This window comes from Canis aureus, unplaced genomic scaffold (genome assembly GCF_053574225.1).
Source record: "Canis aureus isolate CA01 unplaced genomic scaffold, VMU_Caureus_v.1.0 ptg000222l_RagTag, whole genome shotgun sequence".
NCBI lineage: Eukaryota > Metazoa > Chordata > Mammalia > Carnivora > Canidae > Canis > Canis aureus.
In genome coordinates, this window is record NW_027554491.1 from 1 (window position 1) to 6,732 (window position 6,732).

The window sequence follows — 6,732 nt, forward strand, 5'->3', positions numbered from 1 at the left end:
CCCTTAAAATCAGCAGTGATCTAAAGGAGCAGGTATCAAGCACACTCTTAAGTAGCTCATAACACCTTGCTAAGCCACACCCCCACGGGATACAGCAGTGATAAAAATTAAGCCATAAACGAAAGTTTGACTAAGCCATACTAAAAAGGGTTGGTAAATTTCGTGCCAGCCACCGCGGTCATACGATTAACCCAAACTAATAGGCCCACGGCGTAAAGCGTGTTTAAGATACCTTTGCACTAAAGTTAAAACTTAACTAAGCCGTAAAAAGCTACAGTTACCATAAAATAGACCACGAAAGTGACTTTATAATAATCTGACTACACGATAGCTAAGACCCAAACTGGGATTAGATACCCCACTATGCTTAGCCCTAAACATAGATAATTTTACAACAAAATAATTCGCCAGAGGACTACTAGCAATAGCTTAAAACTCAAAGGACTTGGCGGTGCTTTATATCCCTCTAGAGGAGCCTGTTCTATAATCGATAAACCCCGATAAACCTCACCACCCTTTGCTAATTCAGTCTATATACCGCCATCTTCAGCAAACCCTCAAAAGGTAGAATAGTAAGCACAATCATTTTACATAAAAAAGTTAGGTCAAGGTGTAACTTATGGGGTGGGAAGAAATGGGCTACATTTTCTACCCAAGAACATTCCACGAACGTTTTTATGAAATTAAAAACTGAAGGAGGATTTAGTAGTAAATTAAGAATAGAGAGCTTAATTGAATAGGGCCATGAAGCACGCACACACCGCCCGTCACCCTCCTCAAGTAATAAGACACAACCATAACCATATTACTTAACTAAGACACAAGAGGAGACAAGTCGTAACAAGGTAAGCATACCGGAAGGTGTGCTTGGATTAATCAAAGTGTAGCTTAACTAAAGCGTCTGGCCTACACCCAGAAGATTTCATTACTTATGACCACTTTGAACAAAAGCTAGCCCAACTAACCCCAAACTTAAGTATCACAGACATATAAAGTAAAACATTTAGTTAAATAATAAAAGTATAGGAGATAGAAATTTTAATTGGAGCGATAGAGATAGTACCGTAAGGGAATGATGAAAGACATCTTAACAGTATTAAACAGCAAAGATTACCCCTTTTACCTTTTGCATAATGAACTAGCCAGAAACGACTTAACAAAGAGAACTTAAGCTAAGCTCCCCGAAACCAGACGAGCTACCCATAAACAATCTAAAAGGATCAACTCATCTATGTAGCAAAATAGTGAGAAGATTTGTGGGTAGAGGTGAAAAGCCTAACGAGCCTGGTGATAGCTGGTTGCCCACAAACAGAATTTTAGTTCAACTTTAAATTTACCTAAAAAAAACAAAATTTTAATGTAAATTTAAAATATAGTCTAAGAAGGTACAGCTTCTTAGAATCAGGATACAACCTTTATTAGAGAGTATATACTAACATCACCATAGTTGGCTTAAAAGCAGCCACCAATTGAGAAAGCGTTCCAGCTCAACAAACAATATAACTTAATCCCAATCATATTACATCAACTCCTAATTATACCTCCTGGGCCATTCTATTTAAATATAGAAGCAACAATGCTAGTATGAGTAACAAGAACTATTTTCTCCCCGCATAAGCTTATATCAGAAACGGATAGACCACTGATAGTTAACAATCTGATAATATCAACCCAAAAATGAAATACTTATCTACCCTATTGTTAACCCAACACAGGCATGCATTTAAGGAAAGATTAAAAGGAGTAAAAGGAACTCGGCAAACACAAACCCCGCCTGTTTACCAAAAACATCACCTCCAGCATTTCTAGTATTGGAGGCACTGCCTGCCCAGTGACACTTGTTTAACGGCCGCGGTATCCTGACCGTGCAAAGGTAGCATAATCATTTGTTCTCTAAATAAGGACTTGTATGAATGGCCACACGAGGGTTTAACTGTCTCTTATTCCCAATCAGTGAAATTGACCTTCCCGTGAAGAGGCGGGAATGCCACAATAAGACGAGAAGACCCTATGGAGCTTTAATTAACTAACCCAAACTTATGGATACTAAATACCTACAAGGCATAACATTACACCATTATTGTGGGTTAGCAATTTAGGTTGGGGTGACCTCGGAATATAAAAAAACTCCCGAGTGATTAAAATTTAGACCCACAAGTCAAAATATAACATCACTTATTGATCCAATAATTTTTGATCAACGGAACAAGTTACCCTAGGGATAACAGCGCAATCCTATTCAAGAGTCCATATCGACAATAGGGTTTACGACCTCGATGTTGGATCAGGACATCCTAATGGTGCAGCAGCTATTAAGGGTTCGTTTGTTCAACGATTAAAGTCCTACGTGATCTGAGTTCAGACCGGAGTAATCCAGGTCGGTTTCTATCTATTATATAACCTCCCCCAGTACGAAAGGACAAGGGATGTAAGGCCTACCTCACAAAGGCGCCTTAAAACTAATAGATGAAGTCAACTCAATCTAACCAGTTTATCTCCTCATAAGCCCGAGAAAAGGGGCTTTGTTAGGGTGGCAGAGCCCGGTAACTGCGTAAAACTTAAACCTTTATTATCAGAGGTTCAATTCCTCTCCCTAACAAAATGTTCTTTATCAACATTATCTCTCTTATCATCCCAATCCTTCTTGCCGTAGCCTTCCTCACCCTCGTTGAACGAAAAGTCTTAGGCTACATACAACTTCGAAAAGGGCCTAATATCGTAGGCCCCTACGGCCTCCTTCAACCAATCGCAGATGCAGTAAAACTCTTCACAAAAGAACCTCTACGACCACTTACATCCTCCATATCAATATTCATTCTAGCCCCCATTCTAGCTCTATCACTAGCCCTAACTATATGAATCCCTCTCCCAATGCCCTACCCACTCATTAATATAAACTTAGGAGTCCTATTCATACTAGCAATATCAAGTCTCGCCGTATACTCCATCCTTTGGTCAGGATGAGCCTCAAACTCCAAATACGCTCTAATCGGAGCCCTCCGAGCAGTAGCTCAAACAATCTCATATGAAGTAACACTAGCAATCATTCTCCTATCAGTCCTCCTAATAAACGGGTCATTTACACTATCCACACTAATTATCACCCAAGAACATATATGACTAATCTTTCCGGCCTGGCCCCTAGCCATGATATGATTCATTTCTACTCTAGCAGAAACTAACCGAGCCCCCTTCGACTTAACTGAAGGAGAATCCGAACTAGTTTCTGGATTTAACGTAGAGTATGCAGCGGGTCCTTTTGCCCTATTCTTTCTAGCAGAGTACGCAAATATCATTATAATAAATATCCTCACAACAATTCTATTCTTCGGTGCATTCCACAACCCATTTATACCAGAACTCTACTCTATTAACTTCACTATAAAAACCCTCTTACTAACTATCTGCTTCCTATGAATTCGAGCATCATACCCTCGATTCCGCTATGATCAATTAATACACTTATTGTGAAAAAATTTTCTACCCCTAACTTTAGCCCTATGCATATGACATGTTGCCTTACCCATTATTACCGCGAGTATCCCACCCCAAACATAAGAAATATGTCTGATAAAAGAGTTACTTTGATAGAGTAAATAATAGAGGTTTAAATCCTCTTATTTCTAGAATAATAGGCTTCGAACCTAATCTTAAGAATTCAAAGATCTTCGTGCTACCAAACTTACACTATATTCTACAGTAAGGTCAGCTAAATTAAGCTATCGGGCCCATACCCCGAAAATGTTGGTTTATACCCTTCCCGTACTAATAAAACCCCCTATTCTCACTATTATTATAGCAACTATCATGGCAGGGACCATAATCGTCATACTAAGCTCGCACTGATTACTGATCTGAATTGGATTCGAAATAAACATGCTAGCCATCATCCCTATCCTCATAAAAAAGTATAATCCACGAGCCATAGAAGCCTCTACAAAATATTTTCTTACACAAGCTACTGCCTCAATATTACTAATAATAGGAGTCACCATTAACCTTCTTTACTCCGGCCAATGAGTAATCTCAAAAATCTCAAACCCCATCGCATCCATCATAATAACCACCGCCCTAACAATAAAACTAGGCCTATCTCCATTCCACTTCTGAGTTCCCGAAGTAGCACAAGGAGTAACACTTATATCAGGAATAATCCTACTAACATGACAAAAAATCGCACCTATATCCATCCTATATCAAATCTCCCCATCAATTAACACCAACCTTCTTATACTAATAGCCCTCGCATCCGTTCTAGTAGGAGGCTGAGGCGGACTAAATCAAACTCAACTACGAAAAATCATAGCATACTCCTCCATTGCCCACATAGGCTGAATAGCCGCTATCATTATTTACAACCCTACAATAATAATCCTAAACTTAACTTTATATATTCTAATAACACTATCTACCTTCATACTATTCATATTAAACTCATCCACCACAACCTTATCCTTATCCCACATATGAAATAAATTTCCCCTAATCACCTCCATAATCTTAATCTTAATATTATCCCTAGGAGGACTACCCCCATTATCTGGCTTCATCCCTAAATGAATAATTATTCAAGAATTAACAAAAAATAACATAATTATTATTCCAACACTAATAGCCATCACCGCTCTACTTAACTTATATTTCTACCTGCGACTCACATATAGCACCGCACTTACCATATTCCCGTCCACAAATAACATAAAAATAAAATGACAATTCGAGTACACAAAAAAGGCAACCCTACTACCCCCCTTAATCATTATCTCAACTATACTACTCCCGCTAACACCTATATTATCAGTCTTGGACTAGGAGTTTAGGTTAGACCAGACCAAGAGCCTTCAAAGCTCTAAGCAAGTGCTATACACTTAACCCCTGACCAAATCACCTCTAAGGGCTGCAAGAATCTATCTTACATCAATTGAATGCAAATCAAACACTTTAATTAAGCTAAGCCCTCCCTAGATTGGTGAGCTTCTACCTCACGAAATTTTAGTTAACAGCTAAATACCCTAGTAACTGGCTTCAATCTACCTTCTCCCGCCGCGTAGAAAAAAAGGCGGGAGAAGCCCCGGCGGCGTCTAGGCTGCTTCTTTGAATTTGCAATTCAATATGAAAATTCACCACAGAGCTTGGCAAAAAGAGGACTTAAACCTCTATTTTTAGATTTACAGTCTAATGCTTTTATCAGCCATTTTACCTATGTTCATTAACCGATGACTGTTCTCTACTAATCACAAAGATATTGGTACTTTATACTTACTATTTGGAGCATGAGCCGGCATAGTAGGCACTGCCTTGAGCCTCCTCATCCGAGCCGAACTAGGTCAGCCCGGTACTTTACTAGGCGACGATCAAATTTATAACGTCGTCGTAACCGCCCATGCTTTCGTAATAATCTTCTTCATAGTCATGCCCATTATAATTGGGGGCTTTGGAAACTGACTAGTGCCATTAATAATTGGTGCTCCGGACATGGCATTCCCCCGAATAAATAACATGAGCTTCTGACTTCTTCCTCCATCTTTTCTTCTACTATTAGCATCTTCTATGGTAGAAGCAGGTGCAGGAACGGGGTGGACCGTTTACCCCCCACTGGCTGGCAATCTGGCCCATGCAGGAGCATCCGTTGATCTTACAATTTTCTCCTTACATTTAGCCGGAGTCTCTTCTATTTTAGGGGCAATTAATTTCATTACTACTATTATCAACATAAAACCCCCTGCAATATCCCAGTATCAAACCCCCCTATTTGTATGATCAGTACTAATTACAGCAGTTCTACTCCTACTATCCCTGCCTGTACTGGCTGCTGGAATTACAATACTTTTAACAGACCGTAATCTTAATACGACATTTTTCGATCCCGCTGGAGGAGGAGACCCTATCCTATATCAACACTTATTCTGATTCTTCGGACATCCTGAAGTTTACATTCTTATCCTGCCAGGGTTCGGAATAATTTCTCACATTGTCACTTACTACTCAGGGAAAAAAGAGCCTTTCGGCTATATAGGAATAGTATGGGCAATAATATCTATTGGGTTTTTAGGCTTTATCGTATGAGCTCACCATATGTTTACTGTAGGAATAGACGTAGACACACGAGCATACTTCACATCCGCCACTATAATTATCGCTATTCCAACAGGAGTAAAAGTATTTAGTTGACTGGCAACACTTCACGGAGGCAATATTAAATGATCTCCAGCTATGCTATGAGCTTTAGGGTTTATTTTCTTATTCACAGTAGGCGGGCTAACAGGCATTGTCCTAGCTAATTCGTCCTTAGACATCGTTCTTCATGATACGTATTATGTTGTAGCTCATTTTCACTATGTGCTCTCAATGGGAGCAGTTTTTGCCATTATGGGAGGATTTGCCCACTGATTCCCCTTATTCTCAGGTTATACTCTTAACGATACTTGAGCAAAGATTCACTTTACAATTATATTTGTGGGAGTAAATATAACTTTCTTCCCTCAGCATTTCCTAGGTTTATCCGGAATACCTCGTCGGTACTCTGACTATCCAGATGCATATACCACCTGAAATACCGTCTCCTCTATAGGATCGTTTATCTCGCTTACAGCGGTGATGCTTATAATTTTTATAATCTGAGAGGCCTTTGCATCCAAACGAGAAGTTGCTATAGTAGAACTTACTACAACTAATATTGAATGACTACATGGATGTCCCCCTCCATATCACACGTTCGAAGAACCTACATAT